Source organism: Theropithecus gelada, chromosome 10, assembly GCF_003255815.1.
Source record: "Theropithecus gelada isolate Dixy chromosome 10, Tgel_1.0, whole genome shotgun sequence".
NCBI classification, from domain to species: domain Eukaryota; kingdom Metazoa; phylum Chordata; class Mammalia; order Primates; family Cercopithecidae; genus Theropithecus; species Theropithecus gelada.
The window spans coordinates 13,026,962-13,040,656 of record NC_037678.1 but is presented as its reverse complement, the minus strand read 5'-3'; positions in this window follow the sequence as shown (position 1 = coordinate 13,040,656).

Sequence of the window (13,695 nt, the reverse complement as noted above, 5' to 3'; positions counted from 1 at the left end):
CCATGTTGTGCCCTAAGGGGCCAGGGGCCAGAGGGGAAACGAGGACTGGGGTCACCTACCTCCTTTTGGGTTAGGTGAGGGAGGGTGTGGACGATGGGGCAGGCCTCCCTCTGCCCAGTCTCTTCTGGACCCACGACCCTGACCCTCAGGCCCTCGGTCAATACCCATTGGGCAATCACAGGATCGATTGGCTGGGGCTGCCTGGAGGGGGAGGTAGGCAGGGTTGTTTGCTTCCCCAAGGGCACCTTTGGCCAGCCCCACCCCTCCATGGGGGTCTTCCCTGCTGGTCCCAGCCTCTTGATGTCCTCACCCCTCCTCTGGGATTGTGGAGGCAGCAGGGGGGAAAAGAGGGAGGCAGCAGCAGATGGGGGCTGACCCGTGAACTGGCTCAACGCCCTGCCCTAGGGATGGAGAGATTTAGGCTGCCAGAGCCTGGTCAAACCAGAGCTGAAGCTTCAGGCCCCAGCGGGACGGGAAGGAATCTGGTCTCCTCCTTCCTGGCTCCCTCAGCCCCGCCCCCATCAGAGCTGGGGAGGCCCCGGGATGGGAGGAGAGGACTGGGGCGGGGCACCCAGACTTGGAGTGGGGCCTGGAGCCAGGGATGCTTCCTGCGGACCTTCAACTCCCACATTCCAGGCTGTTCCCAAGACTCCTCGCTCCTCCTCCCTTCTCTACCCGTCCCATGTTGCGGGTGGGGGCACGGGTGTTAGTGGCCTGGGTCTGAACTAGCTGCCTGGGGCCTGTGGGGGTACTCAGGGGGCCCCTCCTAGGGAGGGATTAGATCTAGACTAGAGGGGCTGCCCTGGAGGCCTGTCCAGGCACCACCCAAGGGTACTTGTGATTGTCGTAAACAGGAAGCTGCCCTTTCCCCACCGCACCATGTAGACAGGCCCTGTGTGTGCAGACGCTGGGCTCTAGAGGCCGGGGGCTCTTGACCTCCCTGGCTGCATTTCCTGTTAGCTGGGCCAGAGGAGAAAGAAGGGGACTGAAATGGGCTGGACAGGGGAAGTGCCTGAGGGAGTGAGAGCAGAGGGGGAAAGAACCGAGGAGGCCGAGAGTGAAAGACCAGAGCCGCCTGGCACACAGTAGGTACTCAATAAATAGTCTGTGGCCTGAGGTTGGGTAAGAAGGGAGGGACCCCTCTGAGGAGAGCCATACAGTTGCGGGGAAGAGTGTCTGGAGGATTCACCCCACTGCCACCAAGGCCCGGCACATAGTAGGTGCTCGGGAAATATTTGAGATCCATGTTTAGAGTAGGCCGGGAGGAGGTGTTCTTGGAAGAGAGCAGCGTTTCTGGAGGAGAAAATGAGGCCACCCTGGCCTTGCAGCCCGCTGCGGGCTCAGCATTCCCCCACCATCCCTGTTTGGGCCCTGCCCCGCCCCGTGGCTGCCTGGGCCAGGCCACTGTCTCAAGGCCCTTTATTTTTAAAATCCCTGTGGTGTTCCTGCCCCAAGCCTAAGGAGCAGTGCCAGCCAACAGCTCAGCCTGCGGCCTGGGCTCAGGGCCCAAAGGCGCCAGGGGTGGGGCATCCGGCCACCCCACAGCTGCTGGCCCAGCCGGACTGCCTGAGCAGGGTGAGGAGGCCCCTGGAATGCCCCTACCCTGGGCCCGAGGCATTAGTCCTTAGTCCCTGGTGAAGGGACAGAGGCCCATAAGGATGGCAGCCAGGCTTTGCATGTTGAATATAGTAGCTTAGGCCGGGCGCGGTGGCTCAAGCCTGTAATCCCAGCACTTTGGGAGGCCGAGGCGGGTGGATCACGAGGTCAGGAGATCGAGACCATCCTGGCTAACATGGTGAAACCCCGTCTCTACTAAAAATACAAAAAACTAGCCGGGCGTGGTGGCGGGCGCCTGTAGTCCCAGCTACTCGGAGGCTGAGGCAGGAGAATGGCGTGAACCTGGGAGGCGGAGCTTGCAGTGAGCCGAGATCGCGCCACTGCACTCCAGCCTGGGTGACACAGCGCGAGACTCCGTCTCAAAAAAAAAAAAAAAAAAAAAAAAAAAAAGAATATAGTAGCTTATTCCTCCCACATCCTCCAAAGAAATACTTGCACAGCACCTACTGTGTGGAAGGAGGAGACACGAGCTGGACCTTGTGGGGTAACAAAGGAGTGGGACATGCTTTCTCTTTTCCAGGGAGTCAGAGCCTGCAGAGCAAACAGGCATTGCAGTTGTGGGCATTTCTTGAAAGAGCCACGGACTGGAATCTAAGAGGCCTGGGCCCCAGTCCTGGCTCCATTCCTTCCCAGCTGTGTGGACTTGGGCAAGGCATTTGGTCTCTCTGAGCTTCTCTACGAAGGAAGACAATCACAGCTACCGTGGAAGGCTGCTGTCTGTCACCAGGCACAGCGATGAGCAAGGCAGTCACCATCCCTGCCCTCGCGGAGGTTAACATCATGGGGGAAGATGATCCCCTGAACAAGGTCATGGCAGTCACCAGAGGCACAGAGCAGCGGCACGGAAGGGAGGGTGCTAGGGGGCAGGGATGGGAGAGAACTTCATTTATTTGTTTTGGTTTTTTGAGACAGTTTCATTCTTTTTGCCCAGGCCAGAGGCAATGGCACCATCTCAGCTCACTACAACCTCCACCTCGCTAGTTCAAGTGATTCTCCTGCCTCAGCCTCCCAAGTAGCTGGAATTACAGGCACACACCACCATGCCCAGCTGATTTTTGTATTTTTAGTAGAATCGGGGTTTCGTCATGTGGGCCAGGCTGGTCTTGAACTCCTGACCTCAGGCGATCTGCCCACCTCAACCTCCCAAAGTGTTGGGATTACAGGCGTGAGCCAACGCACCCAGCCAAGAACTTAATTTAGATCCCCGGTCCTGTAGGCCCCTGAGGAGGGGGCATTTGAACTGAGCAGAAAACAGCCTCTCACTTCTCTGGGGAAAGAGTATTCCCTGTAGAAGGAAGGGCAGCGCCAGGGCGACAGGTATGGAAATGAAAGGACTTTGTAAACCCTGGAGGGCTGTGCGCCTGGCAGGAGGTGCTATTATTATTATTATTATTTGTTTTTTTGAGAGGGAATCTCGCTCAGTCACCCAGGCTGGAGTGCAGTGGCGCAATCTCAGCTCGTTGCAAGCACCGCCTCCTGGGTTCACGCCATTCTCCTGCCTCAGCCTCCTGAGTGGCTGGGACTACAGGCGCCCGCCATAGCGCCCAGCTAATTTTTTGTATTTTCAGTAGAGACAGGGTTTCACCGTGGTCCCGATCTCCTGACCTTGTGATCCGCCCACCTCGGCCTCCCAAAGTGCTGAGATTACAGGCGTAAGCCACAGTGCCCAGCCTATTATTTGTTTTTTGAGATGGAATCTTGCTCTGTCACCCAGGCTGGAGTGCGGTGGTGCAATCTCAGCTCACAGCAACCTCCACCTCCCAGGTTCAAGCAATTCTCCTCTCTCAGCCTCCAGAGTAGCTGGGATTACAGGTAAGCGCCACCACGCCCGATTAATTTTTGGATTTTTAGTAAAGATGGGGTTTCACCATGTTGGCCAGGCTGGTCTGGAATGCCTGACCTCATGCTCTGCCCACCTCGGCCTCCCAGAGTGCTGGGATTACAGGTGTGAGCCACCGTGCCTGGCCAGGAAGTGCTATTACTATCAGTGTCACTATGTCCAGCAGGGAAGAGGCAGGGATGTCAGGCAGATAACACCACAGCTAAGGGTTGCCCCTGCCTCCCCTTCCCTTCACTTGCTCCCCTAGAGAACGCCAGGCTGGCCAGCTAGCATGTGTGGGCCTTTGCTCTACAAAGGGCGTTCACTCCGGCCCAACTTGTTTTTGCCTTTGATCCTCCCAACAACTGTGGAGTAAGGCAGGCAGGGTATGTGATCACATATACCCATTTGATGGATGGGGAAACTGAGGTGGGGTGCAGGATGGTGGGGGCGTCTCACTAAGATCACCCAGCTCATTCATGGCAAAGCTGGCCAGGTGTAGTGGCTCATGCCTGTAATCCCAACACTTTGGGAGGCTGAGATGGGAGGATCACTTGAGCCCAGGAGTTCGAGACCAGCCTGGGCAACATAGCACGACCACGTCTCTACAGTAATTTAAATATTAGCCAAGCTGAGCATGGTGGTAGGCACCTGTGATCCTTGTTACTCAGGAAGCTGAGGAGGGAGGATTGCTTGAGCCTGGGAGGTCGAGGCTCCTGTAAGCCATATTCATGCCACTGTACTGCAGCCTGGGCAACAGAGCAAGACCCTGTCTCAAAAAAAAAAAAAAAAAAAAAATAGACCAAGCTGAGCCATGTAACCAAGTAGCCCAGTTCCCAGGCTAATCCATTTGCTCTGAGATGGTCCCTTGGGAAGCCATCCTCGACCCTCGCAAAAATCATTTTCTGCCTCACCCCAGCATCTGTCCCAGTGCCCACAAACCAGATGAGCTTCTCTCCAGCACACAGACTCCACCAGGAGGTGCCAGCCACCCCTCAGGCTCCAGCCAGAGAAGAATGTGGCCTGACCCTCCCCGTAGGAGCTCTGGCCAGCAGGACTTGGCAGAAGAGAGGCCGGCTGAGTCAACAAGAGGCTGGCAGGGGCTCAAGCTGCCCACTGAGGGGGAGTCAGAGATCCAGAGGGGGCTGCCCATTCTCCAACTCTCACTCTCTGTGAGATCCCCCCTCCTGCTTGGTAGGCGCCAGCCAGCCGGGTTAACCCCTGCAGACCCAATCGGGGAATGGCCTGGTGAGAATCCACTGTCAATCCCCTTTGGAACGGTGGTGTGGGACTTCAGACAGGTCACTTCACCTCTCCGGGCAGTTTCCTTGCCTGTGAGATCCTCCACTTGCCCATGAGGATGTTGTCAGAGTCTTTATGAATTCATAAAGATGACTCTGCACATAAAACCCTAAACCATTGCGTCCCCTCTTCTGCAACCTGGGAGTGTGAACTTCTGAGTTCAAAGGCGGCAGCTGGGCCAGGCGTGGTGGCTAACGCCTGTAATCCCAACACCTTGGGAGTCTGAGGCGGACAGATCACCTGAGCTCAGGAGTTTGAGACCACCCTGGGCTACATGGTGAAACCCCATCTCTACTAAAATACAAAAAATTAGCCAGGTGTGGGGATGGGCGCCTGTAGTCCCAGCTACTCCAGAGGCTGAGGCACCAGAATCGCTTGAACCGGGAGGTGGAGGTTGCAGTGAGCCAAGAGCGCACCACTGCACTCCAGTTTGGGCTACAGAGTGATACTCTTTCAAAAAAAAAAAAACACCACAAAGGCAGTGGCTGTGCCCTGCTGCCAGGTGCTGAGCTGGGGCTTCATGAGCGTTTGCCGTGAAGTGAAGGTTAAGTCCGTGAAACAAATGAGAAAAGTACAAGGAGCTTGAGCCTCTGCAATGATTACAACACACCCCCAACCTGTTTCTAAAGTTCCTTTCGCAGACATGTTTGATCACAGGCACTTTTTATTTGTTTGTTTTTGGGTGTTTTTTTGTTTGTTTGTTTGTTTTGAGACGGAGTCTCGCTCTGTCACCAAGCTGGAGTGCAGTGGCGCGATCTCAGCTCACTGCAACCTCCACCTCCCGAGTTAAAGTGATTCTCCTGCCTCAGCCTCCCGAGTAGCTGGGTCTACAGGCGCCCGCCACCATGCCTGGCTAATTTTTGTATTTTTAGTAGAGACGGGGTTTCACCATGTTGGCCAGGCTGGTCTCAGTCTCTTGACCTCGTGATCCGCCCACCTGGCCCTCCCAAAGTGCTGGGATTACAGGCATGAGCCACTGCGCCCGGCCAACCACAGGCATTGTTACTCCCACTTGACAGATGAGAAAACTGAGGCACGGGGAGGCTGAAGAACTTGCCCAAGATCCACAGCTGGGACTACTTGGAGCCAGGTCTTCTTCTGACTTTCGGCAAAGGGAAGCATCTGGGGAACTCTCTGTTCTCAGAGGTGGAAGGAGGAGCAGTGAGCAGAGGTTATGAGGAGTTGATTTCTGCTCCATTTCAGGGAGAAATTCTTGGCTGGCAGAGCTGTCCTCCTGGGGCAGTGGTGAGCTTCCAGTCACCAAAGGGATGTAAGTAGAGGCAACAGCCATCAATCAGGGAAGCTTCTGAATAATTCCTGCCCCAGAAGGATGTGTGTACAGGACGTAAGTTTCCTCCTCACCCGTGGAGACCAGGGGAGATCATGATCCCTCAGAGCACGGTCCCAGAGCCTTTGCCCTCAAGGCAGCAGGCCACTGAGGGGCGACAGACCTGGACTCAAATCCAGCGTGATCATTTCCAAGCCATCAGAGGTTACTTCACCTCCGTGGCCTCCGTTTCCTCATCTGCACAATGGTGTTGTGAGGATCAGAGTAAATATAAGTGGAACTTCAAGTTCTGAGCTGTGTCTGGCAATCAGGAGATGCTCAGTTAATGCTCCTCCTGCTTCTGCTGTTCTTCTTATCATCAGTCCAGGAAAGAGAGGAGGAAACCAGGAGCTAGGAAGCAGGTTTGGGGCATAGGAGGTTGCTGGATGAACCCAGGACCTAGAGCCAGGAGCGCCAGGTCCGACTCCCAGTCTTTGATGAACAGGCAGGTGCCGTGGGCAAAAAGTGTGTTCGCTTGTCCATTTCTGTCCATTTCTGTCTCTGCCACACAAAGGAGATCATGAACATGGAAGTGCTTCATTAACCAAAGTGGACGGGCTTTTGTTAGAAGAAAACAGAGAGATCCACGTGTCCAGGAATGAGCGCATGGCCATGGGGTGAGGAAGGCGCCCCCACAGCCCACCCAGGCAAGGCCACGTGAAGCCCCCAGGGCTGGGCCAGGCTGGAGGAGGCCATGCAGGAGATGGTCAGGGCAAAGCAGGACTGGCCTGCAGCCCACGGGCCTATCTCTTAGGCCAGGCTGAGCCACAGAGAATAGGCCATTGTTTCTGCTCCTCAAACGCTTTTCCTGTCCCCCCTGCATGCCCCTCCTCTCTCCACCCCACCCACCTCAGAGTGAGAACAAAGGTCTCCTGGAGGACCCCTCCCCACCACCCTTCCATCCAGGCCTCAACCACCTGGCCCAGGTCTGGAGAGCGCACTCTCATCACCCAGGGACAACAGGGTCACTTGGCCCTGACCCCTTCTGCTGCCCCTCCCACCCCCTCGAACTACAGCCGTGGACCCCCACTCCGCCCACAGTCCATCCATCTGTCTGTCCTCCTCAGGGGTGGGGCTGGAGGAACTGACCCCACATCCTTCCTCAACCCCCCTCCAACTTCTTGCTCTCCAGGAGAAAGGGAGCTAGAGGGGTTGTGGGGGCCTCCCCACCCCCATTTCCCTGCGGACCAGTGAACAAGAAACCAGAGCTGGGTCGGCCTGGAAGGCTCCGCCTGAGAAAGCTCTTCCACAGGCCAGCTCTTTTCCCAGAGCCTGGAATTCCAGAGGCGTTTCCGGCTCTGACAGCTGTCTCTTGGAGACGTGCCCTCCCCGTGGGCCTCACAGCCACGCCCTCCAAAATGCCCCTGGGATTAACTCCCATCCTGACCCTACTGCTCCCAAGAATCCTTTCGCACCCAGACACCACCTCGAGGAGCAGCTGGGTGACACAGATAGGGACGAGGAGCAGCTGGGTGACACAGATAGGGACGCATCTGCCATCACTCGGCCCCCAGGCTACTCCCTAGCCTCAGGCCAGGCTCTGACTCCCGCATGTCTCAGTCATCACTGTGGCTGACACACCTTGGCCGCGTATACCCATGTCAGACACACACAGTGTTCCCAGCCTGGCTTTCACTGTTTGCACACAGCCTCATACATCTATAGAGCCTCGCTCATCCTACCTCCTCCAGGCAGTCTTCCTGGAAGCCCTGCCAAGTCGGTGCTGAGCCTTACCTGTCTGTGAGCCTGTTTCACCCTGTTAGGCTGAGAGATGGCACACACTCAACAGATGCTCACCCACACTGAAGCCAGCCATGGAGTGTGTGGCAGCCCAGGACTCCACTGCACACTCGCATGCAACCCCGACAAGTCTATTGTCTCCGGGCCTCAGTGGCCTCAGAAGCCTTATTATTATTATTATTATTATTTTCAGTTGCCCAGGCTGGAGTGCAGTGGCACATCTCAGCTCACTGCAACCTCCACCTGCCAGGTTCAAGCGATTCCTATGCCTCAGCCTCCCTAGTAGCTGGGATTACTGGCATGCACCACCACACCCAGCTAATTTTTGTATTTTTAGTAGAGACGGGGTTTTGCCACATTGGCTAGGCTGGTCTCGAACTCCTGACCTCAAGTGATCTGCTGGCCTCAGTCTCCCAAAATGCTGGGACTACAGGTGTGAGCCACTGCGCCTAGCCCCCAGGAGCCTTCTGAGAACCCTGAAACTGCCCCCACTCCCGATCAAGTGTTGACTTGTGGGGATCTGGAGTCAGAGGAAGGAACCAGAGAGCCAAAGGGTCCTTCCAGGAGGGTCTCCATCTCCTGGCTCTTTCGGAACACATTCCTGTCATCAAGGGCCACAAGGGAAAAAAAAAAGCAAAACTAAAAACAGCATTAGAAAGGGTTGCCCCCAGCCTCTGCTAATGAGGAAGCCCCATCAAGGATCCTGAGTCACCCCCGGGGTCTGTGATCCCCGAGGACCACCATCACTGGGTGGGGCAGTGGCCCAGCCTAGCACCCAACACTACCCTCCCTGTGTGTGGCATTCAATGCCTCTCCTGCGTCCTCCACAGTAGACCCAGCTCAACTTCTAGCCTTCCAGAACCAGATCATGAACCACCCTCAGGTGTACCCATTCCCATTTTCACCTCTCTGCTGAGGGCGGTTCTCTCCCCAACTTCACCTACAGACAATCTTACACCAAGACAGAATGCCCAACTCAAATGCCACCTTCTCCAGGAAGCCTCCCTGGCCCTCCTCAGTCGGTCTTCTGCCTCCCTGGCCCCTTCAACGGCTGCTTCGGCCTTTCATCACCACCAGTCTCCTGGGCTCTGTCTTCCCCAGCAGACTCTAAGTGTCTTGAAATTAGGACCCATGTTCCTTACTGCTGCCCCCTCAGAAGGCACCTAGCCCAGGGCCTGCTGCAGCCGCTACCCATTTACCAGGTGTTCAATGAACCTGCCTACCAGTAAAGGGAAAATAATAAAGTCATAACAGGCCAGGCGCAGTGACTCACACCTGTAATCCCAGCACTTTGGGAGCTTGAGGTGGGTGGATCGCTTGAACCCAGGAGTTTGAGACCAGCCTGGCCAACACGGTGAAACCCCGTCTCTACTAAAAATATAAAAATTAGCCGGGTGTGGTGGTGGGCACCTGTAATCCCAGCTACTTGGGAGACTGAGACACGAGAATCACTTGAACCCGGGAGGCAGAGGTTGCAGTGAGCCAAGATCATCACTACTGCATTCCAGCCTGGGTGACAGAGCGAGACTCCATCTCAAAAAAAAAAAAAAAAAAAGGTCAGGTGCAGAGGCTCACGCCTGTAATCCCAGCACTTTAGGAGCTAAGGCGGGTGGATCACCTGAGGTCAGGAATTCAAGACTAGCCTGGCCAACATGGGGAAACCTCATCTCTACTAAAAACACAAAAATTAACTGGGCGTGGTTGCGGATGCCTATAATCCCAGCTACTTAGGAGGCTGAGGCAGGAGAATCGCTTGAACCCAGGAGGTGCAGTTTGCAGTGAGCCGAGATGGTGCCATTTCACTCCAGCCTGGGCCACAGAGCAAGACTTGATCTAAAAAAAAAAAAAAAAAGAAAGAAAAGAAAAGAAAGAAAAAAAGTCATTATAACAGCTACCCTTCCTTGACCATAACTACAGGTCAGGCAATGAACTTTATGACTTATTACAGATAATGGAGCTGAGACCAATGCTGAGAACTGACTTATCCAAGGTCACTCTGCTAGTGAGAGACAAAGTCCTGATTTGCACTCACGTTTTTCTGACTTGGCAATGCACACTGGGTCGCAGAGGGGAGAGCATGGGGTCAGCCTCCTTGGCCCATTGCCCGTCTTCCCTAGGTGTGAGGTCACCTCTAGAGAACTAGGTCACAGCACAAACCTCTTGAAGACTCCAAAGCTGCCCCCTTCCCCTGCAGTGCCCAGGTGTGCCTGAGCCCCCGCAGGGGTCTAGCCAGTGATTATCCCTGGATTGGTCCCAGGAGGAGGGTACCTACTCTCGGTTGGCTCAGTCAAGGAACGAGGGACAAGGATTCCTATGTTGGTCCTAATCATCCATTTCCCAGTGTGCCAGGAGCACAGAGCATGCGCAGACGTCACTGTCTCATCAGCGATCTCACCCGGAAATAGACACCAACATGGAGGATGGACCAGATGCAGTGGGGAGGCTCATTTTGAAGGAGTTCTTCCAGGAGAAGGTGACATTTCAAAGCAGTCTTTGGCCGGGCATGGTGGCTCATGCCTGTAATCCCAGCATTTTTGGGAGGCCAAGGCGGATGGATCACCTGAGGTCAGGAGTTAGAGACCAGCCTGGCCAACGTGGCAAAACCCCATCTCTACTAAAAATACAAAAAAAAAAAAAATTAGCTGGGCTTGATGATGGACACCTGTAATCCCAGCTACTCAGGAGGCTGAGGCAAGAGAATTGCTTGAACCCTGGAGGCAGAGGTTGCAGTGAGCTGAGATCACGTCATTGCACTCCAACCTGGGCGACAGAGCAAGACCCTGTCTCACAAAAAAACAAACAAACAAAAAAACCAGTCTTCAAGGGTATTTTGCCTCCAGGTAACCCACTGATGAGGTGAGTGAAGTGCATGTATGTGAGAAAGATGGAGACATGCTCAGACACCCATATTGGTCAGCAGGGACCAGGTATGAGTCAGTGTGAGGGCATTACAGGATGGAAGTGGAAGGCGTAGATGGACAGGTGGGTGAGTAGATGGCCACAGGTATGGGCAGTGGATCAAGCGATGCTGGATAGAGTGGGTGGGTGGGTGTACAGGTGGGTAAATGGATGATGGAGTGGAAGGATGCATGGGTGTGTAGGTGGCTGGATGGGTGGGTGAGTGGATGGATGGATGAACGGGGGGATAGGCAGTGTGTCAATGGAGGGGTGGGTAAGTAAGTGGTTCCGTGCTTGGATGTGTGTGAGTGGCAGATCAAGACATGGACAGGAAGTAGGTGGGTAAATGGGTGCATGGAGGGGAGGGCAAATGGATGGACAGGAGAATGGGCAGTGGTAGATGGATGAATTAGCAATCGCATTGGTGGATGGATGGACCAGTGGATACTCAAGAGCTGGAGAACAGGAAAGACCAATCAGTGGGTCAATGAGCAGATGCATTAACTGACCAAAAGCCCAGCCAGACTTTGGGGGTACAAAGGGGACATGCACCCTAGGGAGGGGCTAATAGTTGTGGCCTCAGTTCAAGGCTCCCATCCCAAACCTCCCTGGAACCTGGAAGCAGCCACTAGCATCCCTGGGTCCCCAAGGACGAAATACTTCTCCCTACCTGTGGCCTGCCCCCTCCTCCCTGGCTCTATAGACTGCTCCCTGCCCAGGACCTGCCTCCTTCCCTTAGACCCCTTGCCTTGGCCAACCCAATCTGCTGGGCTGAGTGGAGGGGGCAGCTGAGCTCTGGGATGGTAGCCTGAGGAGCCTGGTTCCTTCAAGACAGGGAGGTAGGGGATCCTGAGCTCTGGGCAGTTGGTTCACCTAGCAGCTCCCAGTCCCCAGCTGGGAGGCATTTGTTCTGCATTCTGCACGGTGATTATAGTCCTGCTGAGGTTAACCCCTGCACTCCTGGGCACAGCCTCTCAAAGGGAAGTAAGGGGACTGCAGGAAATTGGGGGAGGAGAAAAGCATGAGAAAGGGAGACTACTCAACCCTGGATCCTTCCTGGGGATATTGAAACTTCTCCCTTTCTCCCGTTTTCCAGAGGGAAAACGTGAGTCAGATCCTTAAATCAGGAGTGGAGCCAGGAACGAGGGCACAGCCTACATGGAGATAGATTTCTATCTGGAGACAGGCTGCAAAGGAGGGAGAGGGCTCCTCTCTGCCTTAGCTTACCCAGATGTAAAAGGGGGCAAGAATTCCTGATTCACAGGTTTCCTGTCAATGAGCTGGAGAAGACAAAGCGTGTGGCATATAGTAGGGAGGTTCTCAACCACTTTTTCTTTCCTGCCGGCCCTCCCTGCCCACGGGTGAAGAAGATGGAGCAAGCATGGGGCAGGTTGTAGCCACTTCCATCAGGACTGCTTGCTCGGTCATCTGCCTGGGGCTCACAACACCCAACTAGTAAATACCCACACTGCTATTATACCCATTTCAGAGATGAGAAACTTGAGGTTCACATGGGCCAAGTGCTTTGCCCACGGTCAGCCACTAGGCCGGGATTTGAGCTCAGGGCCTTTGACATTGCACCAAACTGCCTCCTTCACCACCGCTCTAGGGATCCTCTGACTAGAGTGACGTGTAATTGATTGTCTAAACAGGTCACCTTTGAGAATGAAAGGAAGTGCTATTAATAATTACGCTGGAACAGTATGTGTAATCTGGGCTGTCCTAGGCAAACTGGAAAGTATGGCCATCCTGTCAAAGTAGGGGGTTTTACGCAAATCACTTCACTTATCTGCAAACGGGACACCATGGCAGGACTTTCCCCATGGGGCTCTCACAAGAATTAAATGTCACAATGCTTGTTAAGGAGCTACAGGACTTGGTATGCATCAGGTGCTCATTAAGTGCTGGTTACTGCTGATGCAATTAATAGTAACAACCACAGCATCACTAGTTATTTGCTTCCATCACTGTCCTTCCAGTCCATTCTTCACTCACAGTCAGACTTCTGTTTGTTTTTTGTTTTTTTGAGACAGAGTCTCGCTATGTCGCCCAGGCTGGAGTGCAGTAGCATGATCTCAGTTTACTGCAACCTCCATCTCCCAAGTTCAAGCAATTCTCCTGCCTCAGCCTCCTGAATAGCTGGGATTACAGGCGCCCACCACTATGCTTGGCTAATATTTGGTATTTTTAGTAGAGACATGGTTTCACCATGTTGGCCAGGCTGGTCACGAACTCCTGACCTCAAGTAATCCGCCCGCCTCGGCCTCCCAAAGTGCTGGGATTACAGGCGTGAGCCACCGCAACTGGCACTTTTTTATTTTTATTTTTTAAGACGGAATCTCGCTCTGTTGACCAGGCTGCAGTGCCGTGGTGCGATCTCAGCTCACTGCAACCTCTGCCTCCCGGGTTCAAGCAATTCTCCCTGCCTCAGCCTCCCGAGTAGCTGGGATTACAGGCACCTGCCACCACGCCTGGCTAATGTTTGTATTTTCAGTCAAGACGGAGTTTTAGCGTATTGGTCAGCCTGGTCTCAAACTCCCAGCCTCAAGTAATCTGCCCACCTTGGCCTCCCAAAGTGCTGGGATTACCGGCGTGAGCAACCACGCCTGCCAACAGTCAGTCTTCTAAATGTACACCTGCCAGTGCTGCCTGCTGGCTCACTGTCCCGATGCTGTTTCAATTCTCCATGGGACAAAATGCTCCTGGGCCGACCCCCAGGGAAAGAGTTCCTACTGCTGTGCCACTTGAGCAAATGCTAGAATGCTTTGTGCCTCCGTTTCCTCATTTGTCCAGCTGCAGGAATAGCTCCTTCCCTTGGCGGCCAGCATGGGGATTCAGGGAGCCCGTGGAAGAGGCCTAGACCCTGGGTGAACAGTAAAGACCTTGTCTCCTCCACCTGCGGGTAAATACGGCTCCTCGTCCCCTGCCACAACAGCGCTCAGCCAGTCTCCTCCAACCAGGTTTGCCTCCGCTGCGGGGTCCTCCGCTCCCA